The sequence below is a fragment of the Toxorhynchites rutilus genome, chromosome 3 (genome assembly GCF_029784135.1).
Source record: "Toxorhynchites rutilus septentrionalis strain SRP chromosome 3, ASM2978413v1, whole genome shotgun sequence".
Lineage (NCBI taxonomy): Eukaryota > Metazoa > Arthropoda > Insecta > Diptera > Culicidae > Toxorhynchites > Toxorhynchites rutilus.
The window spans coordinates 133,264,526-133,276,693 of NC_073746.1; the positions used below are offsets into that span (position 1 = coordinate 133,264,526).

Consider the following 12,168-nt stretch of genomic DNA (forward strand, 5'->3'; position numbering starts at 1 on the left):
TTGAAGATATTCCCAAAAATAACCTATATCCACCAGTTCCTACTCAGTAACACTAGGAATAAAATTGTATCCGGATTGAGTTCCGACAGCGGAAGACAATGACGAAGCCCGGTGAAGAGTGTTCCAAAGGCGAGATAATGTTTCTGGTAAGCCAGTTTGTCACGTTCTAGCGCGACAATATAATTGCAAACGTTTTGAGATGTATTATTCCGCTGTATCTGAATACGTTTCTTATCCTAGTTATTTCCAGCAGCTGTCTGTTGAGTATTGCGTGCAGGCGGCACGCTTGATCCTGATATTGGAACTCCGAAACAGCCAGAACAAGCTGACACACGAGTGGGAGCAATACTAGGAAGCAAAATGGGGAAACAAATAATTACAGAGATCCGCCTGAGCTCGTGAATTCATAAAATAGTTGTCGGATATGGAAGAAGACGTTGCCCGAGTAGAAATAGAAATCTAATTATGGTAATTGACCTGCTAAGAGAGTCTATTTCATTATGAATATTAAATGTGCGGCACGGATTTCCGAGGTAATGGCGGGCTAATCTTATGGCCCCGCGCTAATTGATAATTCAAACCAGAAAGTATAAATCACCGCTCGTTAGCATGTTGTTCTGCAGGTGAAACTATTATTAGTGTTATCACGTCCGCTGTTGCAAAGAAACAGCAAGCCATTCGTATAAGGACATTCTAGGAACCGTTGATTGTGGTTTACCCTACCTTTCGATAATATATCGAATGAAAACCAAATCAAACGGTGCACTGTCCTATGTTCAAACTGTTGAGCATCACAGAACATCTCTTGCCAATAAACAAACACGCTTAGTTTATTGACAGATCAATTCGCCCGATGCCGCAGGCACTAAAACGATGAACAGCTTTGCAATGAGGTAAACATAGCGGCCGCATGTTTATCTGCGATTCCGCGTACGGATTGAAGACCGACCCGGTGTGTTTAAACGTGGAAACTACGCGAGCCAGCTAGCCAACTAAGGATTTATTTCCGCATAAGATTTTCCGCACACGCTTCTCGATTTCTTTTCCCGGTAATCATTATAAAAATAACCATCTTCAAGCAGGATCATTCATCTTCACTGTTGGAGTGTCGATAGGAGTGTTGATAGTTAGAAAGAGCCGCTAAGGAGCACATTCCGACGGGTGAAATCACTGCCAGATGAAGTGAAATCTGATGTGTTTCTCGTTCGTGAGTGGATCATTGGGAGATTTGATGTAGTATATGACCATTTTCGTCTTGGGATGACGCTAGCACGATGGCATCATAATGATAAAATTCGGGATTTTCAAATCCACTCGGCCAGAAGTGACACAAACTCTTCGAACAGCAGTTAATCATTTTATGCATAATTTAACAAAAAGACTGTGTTGTGTCCCTTATCCAGAAAAAATACTATGCGCAGTTCACATTTACGAAACGAGAAATACAAGAAAAGGTAGGTCAGAATATAGTTCAAAGATTGCAAACATGAAAAAAATGAACACTGAATATGATGACATAATTTTTCACGTCTAAAATTAGACGAATTCGTGGTCTTGATTAAAGCCAATAGTATCTAAGTACCATCAGTGTTTTCAATTGAAATAAGTCCTATGCATCTATGCATCTGTGCCGAGTTCCATTCATGGTGTGTTTGGTCTGTCGATGGGTGTAACCGCTTATGGTAAAAATGGTTATCTGGGATAGATTAGTTGCCCAATTTTTCAAAAGCCTCCAGATATACAATGGTTATTCCAAAAGCGATGTACTGATAGTGGCACTGTTTTATAGATGATACAGTCGTAACGCATGTCTCAGTTGCAATTCTACGAAATGCAAATAGTTTCACAAAGCCTATCCGCTATCGAAGCTTCTCTTTACCAAGAACATCCTTCGAAGCAGCGTAATAAAGCAGATTAATAATTGGTCAGAACCTCGCATGATATGTAACTGGGAATGATCTTCACAGCGCAAAAATCCATTTATGCTATGTTAAATTTCGCTACGATTCGTCCTAATTTGGTTGACTGTTGGATCGTTTGTAGCGACTCCACTGAAAACGGTTGCAGTTTGAGCAGATAGTAATACATTGTGTCTAACAAGTTTTCGATTGATTTTTAAAAAGGCCCGTTTAAAGGGATCGTCAAATTTATTTTTGTTGTAAAGTTAGCTCAACTGCTCAATATAATGACTCGCACGCTCTGACATATAGTTTATTTATACTATCATTGTGTATTCAGTTCAAGTTGTGTTTTTTATGAGATTAAAGTTATTGAACAAAGAATTTGTCTCAAAGTCTGTATAGGGAATGAAATTTCATGTGTCGAATCGTTAAATTAGAGTAAATTCGTCGAAAAATACCAAAAGTTTAAAAAAAGAGTTAATGGATTTCGCACCATAATAATATACTATCTCATCATTGTAAATGAATATCTGGACTTGTTTTTAGTGTATAAAAAACATAAACGACGGGTGTGACGAGAAATGTTCGTTAATTCCGGTAAATGCGCTTGAAAAAAGGTTCATTAAAACCACATTACATTTTACCTTCAGTCACATTAAAATTTAAAGAATAATCAATATTTTATGGTTTATTTACTATAAACCTGATAATTTTTTTAACAAAATGTTTATAATTATAAATTATAATTAATATTTTTCAAATAATAAAGACGTAGATTTCTTCAAATATACAGTATATGGATAATTGCAGTTGAGGGAAAAATATTGTAACTCGTTAATAACAAGCAACTAATGTACCTGCGCCGACAAATTTGCTTCTTCATTCTCGTATCTTTCAATTGACTATTCTCGTTCTCATTGTTTATTTTCACAGTGTCTCTTGAAAAGGTGTGCCTTTGGGCATGCTTGTGCTTTTGGTGAAGTTTCAGTGAAGAAAGGTGTTAGTTTGCGGTGAATTGATTTATTTCGTCGTATTGGTTAAATCACATCGAATAGCCTTTGCCAATACAATGTTTTGACGTAGGACTACGTCTTTCATTTCTATACCGGGGAGTAAATTAAAAGTTTCGAAAACGAAAGCGTTACGCCGGAGAATCACCAATCGGTATATAAGCAAACGCCGCTCGGATATCCACTCATTTCAAACAATACCATTAAAATGGTGAACAACTGTCAAATTAAAAATAAGGAACTTTTGCTCAACAGTATGATTTTAAATCCAAAAGCTGAACCAAAGATGTAAAGCCCAGACTGTGTCACTTGAACTGTAAAATATGTATTCAAATAGAAAAACATCTGAATAAAAATGCATTTAAGTTGTAAAAAAAAAAAAAGATATCCACTCAGTTATAATTGAACAGTAATTAGAGCATGTTGTCGCTGTTGTGCTGAAGCTAACTTCGTTCATTATACAAGCGCTGATGAACGGTGTCAGCAAGAGCCTTTTTGTGCATCTTAGGTCAGAAGAGAATCCATCAAGAGGAGCATGATGCCACTGAAAAGGCGACCAAGAAACTAACAGCATCGAAAATTGGTTCCGATTGAGGCATCGGTGCAGCCGCATCGAGAAGAATCCAGAAAGATGTCATCGTTGCTGTAAAATAATCTGCCAGTTCCCCTTGGAATTGAAAATAAATTGAAGCGAAAGAGTTTATTTTAATGTTTTCTATTCATATAATAATGCGACCAAATACATTTTGTTTTGTGATTTTTCAATCAAGTGCAATAGCAAGAAAGCTTCTAAAGATCATTCTTCCCCATCAATCGAATATTTTCGTATCCAATATTGGATGCGCGCACAACGAAAAATGTTTCGCATCGCGAAAATCATATAATTTTCAATCGATTATTGCTGAGTCGCTGAATGTTTCAAACTCATAGAGTTCATTTGCCTCTAGTTTGCCTTCCAAATTGCCGTAGTAAACCACACCTTCTCTCAATTCAATCACGGACAAAAAGCATACTTAAGCGATATTGGTGCAACGCATTCAGTATGTTTCGAACTGTGAGGGAGCGCAGAAGAGCCGATCCATCAGGAGAAAGGAAGGCGACCAAGGGTGTACCACCATCGAAAATTGGTTTTGCATCGGAGCAGCAGCTACACACACATACAAGTGCGCAACTCTTTTCGTTTGGTGGTTATCGAGCATCGAGAAGAATCCGGAAAGATGTCATCGTTGCTGAAAAATAATCTGCCAGTTCCCTTTGGAATTGAAAATTACATTCAAGCGAAAGAGTTTATTTTAATCAAATCAAATGCATTTCGTTTTGTGATTTTTCAATCAAGTGCAATTAACAGGAAAGCTTCTGCAGATTATTCTTCCCCATCAGTAGAATATTTTCTTATCCAATATTGGATGCATAAAACCTTGTGCCTCGAACGTAACGCTCTCGTTTTCTAAGTCCACCAAATACTCAATAATTCAATTATTCAGAATGGATTCAGATTCCACTTCAAACAAATGATCACTAAATCAATGATAACCCTACGTCAACCTGCCTCTTTTTTTCCTGCTTTTTTTTAGTGAAAAGTAAAAAAAAACCTTAATTTTTAGATAAAAATCATTTCGGCTCCAAAATTCATGTATGACCAGGTTCTGATGGGGGCCAATCAATGAAACGGAGATGGTTTTGGAAGATTGTTATATAAGTTTCAATGTGAGCCTGGTTTAAGGAGTTTAGTGTTGATAGAAATTCTGTTAGGTTGACGTTCAATCGTTTCGCGCTTAATTGACACATTTATCGTGTAAGTCTTTCTACTAACAATCAAAGATGTCATGATATCAAACTCGCTGTTTGGACATGTAGAGAATATCTCTATGAGAGAAATTTTTTTTTAACTGTTTGTAGAAACCATCCATCGCCCATTTTAATACCCCTTAAACTTTCTACTGAAGAGATATTTAAAACTTTTCGATGCATTCTAAAGTATCATTCGACGTATTAAAAAGCGAACTGATTTTATGAGTTTGTGCCAGAAATGAGCTTGTGTGGATTCAGGAGAGGGTTCGAAATTATTGTGACTTTTCCGATGGATCATTTTATTTTCGTCAATTCTAGCATTGTTTCCGGGTTAAAAGTAGCATACAATAGCAGTGTATTTCCAGCGGGTGCTTTTAGCAACTGGATCTCGCATGTGCTTTATTGGAATTTTTGTCGACGGGGATCTCAGTGCTTTTCGCTCCAGACGCATTACGCGCCAAGCTGGAGGAATGCAGAGCAAGGAGCTTAAACTACCGTAGGCAACAGTTTGATTTTCTAGAAGTAGAATATTTTTTTGTAGCTTCATGTGGAACAAAATATTGCCACATGGAAAATGGAAAACAAGTAGAATTTCAAGCCGGATGCAATGAAAGTATTTTCCAGTGGTTAGCTGTGTTCTTCGGTAAAAACTGAAGATAAAAGTTTGTTCCTGAACATTTTGTGATCTGGGGGAAAAATGCATAAATTCTAATGATCATAATCTATTCAAAACCCTTTTGAAACAATCTCACTTTGCTTATTCGAACGTTGCGAAGCGAACGTTTTATGGTTTCCGGATTGACATCTTTGTAACAAATTATGGAAAAGATTAAAAACCACAATATCGAATCACGTTTCACGTTTCACACTCAGTAGAGTAGTGAAATTACTCGATGTGGGACTCATCGAAGTGTTTGCATTTGGTCTGCTCGTTCACAAATTAAATCCTAGGCTAAGGGGTTAATCTAAACAATCTGTTCAATTCGGATATCAGCCTAAACACAGTACTGCTATGCTAAAGGTATTTGATCACGTCAGATTGATCTTAGAAAAGGGACGATCAGTTGTTCCTAAACTTCTCAATTTGTCTAAAGCCTTCGATTAAATTTTCCACGAAATCCTTGTAACCATGCAACTTCAACAATTCAATCATATACAACAAGTCTAACTCACACAGCTGTTCACAATATATCTACCTTAAATTCCTTCCTATATGCTCTGGAGTACCTCAGGGCTCAATCCTAGAACCAAGATTATTTTCTTTGTATATAAACGATCTTCCTGCAGTATTTTAAATCTTAAAATTGATATCTTTGCGGACGATGTTTAAATCGGCTTTGAATATCTGCATCAATGATTCCAAGGAAAATTAATGAAGATTTGGCTGGAACACATGCATGGTCGAACTTGTATTTAACTTCAATAAAATTATTGTCTTATTCATAACAAACAAACAACATAAACAACAAAATATAACATAATTTCTTGACACAAAATTTTTTCAACGGTACTACTTTCTATGTGAACCTATTTGTTTTGAAAAATCTGATGAAAGCCCCTTTTTAAATGGGTTTATTTAGCTTGTCCTGTAATTCATATGTTTGTTTGTAGGTTTGTATGTTTGTAACATGTTTGTCTGTGGCGCTCTACCACATTAATAGAAATTTGAACCCCTTCCTGTTGACCAATTGATCTGAAATTGGGAACACACCTTTATCTCTGCAGTCATAATAAAACTTCGTATTTCATGATTTTAAAAATCTAAGATGGTGGCCGCTACAAAATGGCGGATTACATATTTTGTCAAACCCCCATCAATATGGCTTTTTCCCAAACCCCATCAATATGGGTATCAAATGAAAGGGATTGACTAGTAGAACACAGTTATTTATAAAAAATGCAAATCTAAAATGGCCGCCACCACAAAATGGCAGATTACATATTTTCTCAAAACCCCATCATTATGGGTATCAAATAGAAGGACTTTACTAGTAGAACACATTTATTCATGAGGAATGCAAATCCAAAATGGCCGCCACCACAAAATGGCGGATTACACAATTTTCAAAATCACATCAATATGGGTTTCAAATGAAAGTGCTCGACTAGTAGAACACAGTTATTTATAAAAAAAGCAAATCCAACATGGCTGCCACCACAAAATGACAGATTGGGTATCAAGTAAAGGGGTCAAGTAATCAGGAGGAGCTATTCAGGAGAATTCAAATCCAAGATGGTCGCTGTAACTAAATAGCCAATCACTTTTTTAAACGGTTTCATTCAACTTGACCTGGTTGTATGTATGTTTGCATGTCTGTAGGGTTGTCCCACATTAATAAAAAATTGACCCCGTTCCTTTTATTTTTATATCGATCTGAAATTTGGAATAAACCTTTATCTCTGCTGTCATTATAATACTGTGTAATCCATTATCTTGAAAAATCCAATTTGACCGCCGGTAAAAAATGGCTGAATGGCTTGACTTGGAGAACACACTACGATAAGAACAACATAAATTCAAAAAGGTGTATGTATTTTTTTGTAATCCCCTCAATATCGGTATCGAATGAAATGATTTGATTAATAGAATACAGTACATCATCAAAATATTCCAAAGAAAATTAGGTAAGTAATAAAAATACAAAATAGGTTGAATAGTTTTATTGTAGAGAAGTATACTAATCATACAGATAATGTACTAAAAACTTGAAAATAAAAAAAAGAAAGAAAAAAAACTTTTCAAGTTAAACGGTTTAATGTTCTAAAAGCTAGAAAATAATTAGGTAAGTAGCAGTTGGTAGTTATCACATCCCTTCCTTCATTAATCTAGGGCAGTGATGATACTAAAATATAATCGTGGGGCACATCGGATTTCCATTATCCACAGTTAGTTGCTTCATCATATGTCCACGATTTTATTTTAGTCTCATCAATGCTCTAGATTAATGAAGGAAGGGATGTTATAACTACCAACTTTTCTAGCTTTTAGTACATTAAACCGTTTAACTTAATAAGTTTTTTTCCTTTCATTATTTCTTTTCCAAATACATATTAATTTTATCTTTTTTTAAAATTATTAAACTTAATCATATAGCAAATAAAATAATAAGACACTTTTCCTGTTCAAGATTTGGTTATAAATTGCATAAACGTGTAATAGCAGCCATTCCGTGTGAAACCGATATAGTGGCTCTCAGATTTTCGTGAAAAGTGGTAGTTTTGTTCCTCATCGCAAAATATTAGACCCGTATTTTTAATGTTTTTATTAGGGTTTTTTATTTAGATTTTAGTGTGGTCCGAAAAATATTTTTTTCCAAAAACATTTTTTTTTAAACTCATAGCTATTGAACTACTGGACCGAATTAGACATCAAATTAAAGACAATACATTAGTCTTCTTTCAAAAAATACTACACTTTCTGAAAAATTGATTTAGATTCTGTAATTAAAATCAAAAAATCAGAGAGGCGTTATTTTTCGTTCTTGAATTATGATTTTTCAAAATAAACCGATGGTCCGGAAAATCAATTTTCACCCCTTTTTCCACCACAAAAATTCATAAGTTATGAATTTAAAAAAAAAATGAGTTTTCGGAAAAAGGGGAAATACTGATTTCTTCATCCTAAAATGCAAATGGGCGCCCTAATAAAAAAATAGAAAAATACGGGTCTAATATTTTGCGATTAGGAACAAAAATACCGCTTTTCGCGGAAATCTGAGAACCACTATATCGGTTTGGCATGGAATGGCTGATAGAGTATACTATGCACTAAGTAAATATAAGTAAAAAATAGTTTTCATTCATAATTTTAATTTTGAAAATGTGTCTATTTTTCCCTAATATCCATCATCCTTTTCACTTCACACGCGCGGAACACAAATCTCAATGCCGTTCAGAGCGAATAGAAATGACGCAACCATGCGAGCAGTGTTGAGAACACAATATCACGTTAATCGATTCAGCATCTCCGGAGTGGTAAATTCACGGATGCATGTATTATTTATATATATTCCTAGAATTCCTACGATCGACGATTAGGCCTCAATTGTTCTGGATTAAATGATTATCCCACATGGAACAGTAGCTCAACAACTCATCGCGAACTCTCAAATGGACGTAATTATCGTCCCAAGGGGAACCTATGCACTAGACCCGCCGCTGTCATCATCATTATCATCATCATTCTGTATCTCATATTATCAGCGTGGATAACGGTAGCGCCGCGATGATGACCCTTCAAACTCGCGCCACACTCTGGTAATGAAAATGGTGCAGAGCCACGCGAAGCACTTGAATGATCCAGGTGTCGCCATGCTTTGTGGATGCTCATAATCCTCGGCAGCCGAGGGGTGGGATGATGTGATTAAATTTGATTACACGTGACCGGACTTCAGCACTTGCCTAGGGGGGATGTCAATTTGTTATCATTGCTCAATCCAGTTCTTTTAATTTTCGAGTGAGGTGGATAAAAGTCACCTCGGTACTCGCATGAACTGGAATAAATAGTTGTTCAAATAAGGCAAATAATTGACCAGCTTCCTTTTTCGATACATGTAATGACCCAGGCTGTCCTATGAAGAGCTACACGTTCCTGTTTACTTTGTCAATTGACGAAATGATTGATTTAGTCAGTGCGGAATTACGCGCCCAGCAGTGCGGAAAAGCGATGTGAAACACGCTCACAGAACGATTTTTGCCGCTCATCGCCGGTGAAGAAAAACTAGGGAAAGTAAGAAAACACTTTAGGCGATGGAGATGGCCCAATGAAAAAGCACTATGGAATGAACAGCGCAATTATTCGTCGTAATAGTGCAGAACGGTTGCATTGAGTAATTGCGTTGCAGATTTCCAATATTCCCGAACGTCTTAAAGAAACGAGTTTGGAGCTAAGTGCAAATCGATCCAGTTTGCGATGCAGTCGGAAGGAAGTGCATCCGAGAAAAGATGAGCGAGGAGCGCGCCTTTCTCAAAACAAAAACAAACAATGGGAATAACGATGTGAAAAGCGCGCGCGTTGCCCTAATTGATTTAATGCGCATCGCTGTGATTTTAACGAGCTATACATTTCGCGAAAACGAAAAGATGACACGATGTTACCTTGGGTCCGTCATCGCCCATGTAACGGAGCAATTTGCGCGATTACGAGTGTTGAGCATTTGGGTGAATGGTTTGATGGGTTATGATGACGGTGGCCAGTCGCTTCAACAACAATAGTTGGCTAGCTGTCATTTGATGGAGATTATATAAGAAAGCATGAACATAATTTTTGGGAGTAGCAACACTTTGTTGCTATGAACGATTCCTATAATATTTTAAAATTTGTCAAATCGAAGGACAAAATGCTAACATAGATTATCCCGTCTACTCAAAATTTTATAAATCGTTCATTCTTACAGACTTAATTACCTTAAGTTTAATGAGTTAAATCCGATTATCCTAGACTCATTCCAGTATGACATAATAACGTTTTGACATGCTAGAAAAATCAATCAATTCCCAAAATATAAACGGAGAGTATTTTGTAGTAAAAATCTTTTATTGCTAGTCAAAACATTCATTACGTGAAGACAACTGACTTTCTCTGCGATTGTAGTTTGTTATTCACTATTATTTTTTTTCAATTTCGGTCCAAGGTCAACAACCACAACTTGTTTCTTTTATTTGTAGTGAAAAATTACAATATGTATATTAGAGTGCCAATGGATGTATGGGAAAAAAAGTGACCTTTGAATTTTCAAAGCAAACTTGCTTAAAAATGTTGATTCCCACGAAAAAAATACATTTCGCGTCCCGTATGAAAAATCCATATGACGATTTTCATTGGCACCCATGCCTGGTACACCCATACCTCGTTACACTGCTGCTCTTTATAAGGCATTTCGCTATAACGGCCCTCCTTAATTAAACCACGATTCACGGCTTACAATGATTCGTTATAACGGCAACAAAAAACTTTTTTTCGATATCGATAAATAGCAAATCGATATTGTGGTTCTCAAATTTTCGTGAAAAGTGGTAGTTTTGTTTCCTGTTGCAAAATATTAAACCTATATTTTTTATTATTCCATTAGGGTGCCCATTTCCAAAAATTGGGACATTTTTGGGAAAAAATTGATTTTTCGGACCATCCTAAAATGGAAAAGGGCACCCTAATGAAAACAATAAAAAAATCGAGTCCAATATTTTACGATGAGGAACAAAACTACAAATTTTAACGAAAATCAGAAAACCACTGTATTGGTTTGGCATGGATTGACTGTATACATACACATATTATACGTAACATGAAGTTGTTTCATTTTTGTTTATGGATTGTTGTTGGTTTATGGAGTCTGTTATTATTTTATGTTCAAATATATCTACATATTATGCATGAATTTTTGATGAAATAAAAAGATAAAATCGCATTTTTAACGATAAATGATGTTACAGATTTAATAAATTTGGAACCAATCCGATTGAATTTGTATGAATTTGTATCAGAATTGTTGATTCCTTATACGGCTTTTCGCTTTGTGGCCAAGTTTCGTGGAACGGATCTAGGCCGTAAAGCGAGGTGTATTCCGAAAAATCGAGTCCCAGAGATTTTTGACAAAAAAAATTCGAGATGACACTAGATCTCGACGATTCATGAAATTCGAAAACATTTGGCATTAAAAAAAAAATTGATAACCCCGATTTCCTTTACTCCCTTCTTAGGTGATTTTTCGGTTTTCAGAAAACTCAAACTTTGACGGCTGTGCGACACTAGTAAATGAAGTCCGATTGGGCTGATATTTGGCATAGGGTAGTTTTTCGTGGAAATCAACATTTTTAATCAAGTTCGCTTTGAAATTTCGAGATGACCATTTTCATTGGCACTCTAATGTATATCTCAAAACCGAAACAATAAACCTTTCTGAACTTTTAATATGTTAAATAATCTATCTAAGATTTCCAAAAATGATAGAATAAAATTTGATGATTAGATCAAAGTTTGATGGTTTGGGCATAAACGGAGATGATTTTTACGTGAGTAATTTTCTTAGGGCTATGATTAATAGGATGGAAAACAACGGATAACTCGACGCATATATTGGTGCCGATGAAGCTTAAAAAGAGAAACGGAAAGTTCCAGCAGAAACTGTGGATAAGATGCCGACTCAATAGAATAATAGTTTGGAGTCATCAGCCTATTTCATTTTCGTTTCCGTTTGCACTATTAGTTAGCGATAGCACCTTGACGGACAAAACAAATTCTTGAAAGGAGGTTTGAAGTCGATATTTTATCTGCTTCATAGTGACTTTCAGGCTTTTGTCTGGTTCGTCATTCGGATCAATGGCTTTACTTCCATTCCGCAGAATGGTATTTTTAGCGAAAATAATGCAGCATTTACGCTTTAAAATGCTGAATATTTATTCCAAGAACATGTCAGGGAAAAAGTTATCCATTATTTTCTCGGTAGCTGACTTTAGTGATCAATATC

General features: G+C 35.9%; 1 protein-coding gene across 6 annotated transcripts in view; it reads right to left on the minus strand.

Annotated features, from left to right (window-relative positions):
- LOC129780633 (uncharacterized) overlaps positions 1 to 12,168 on the minus strand; it is a 158,041-nt gene that overhangs the window by 77,923 nt on the left and 67,950 nt on the right. The gene's annotated exons all lie outside the window — the stretch shown is intronic.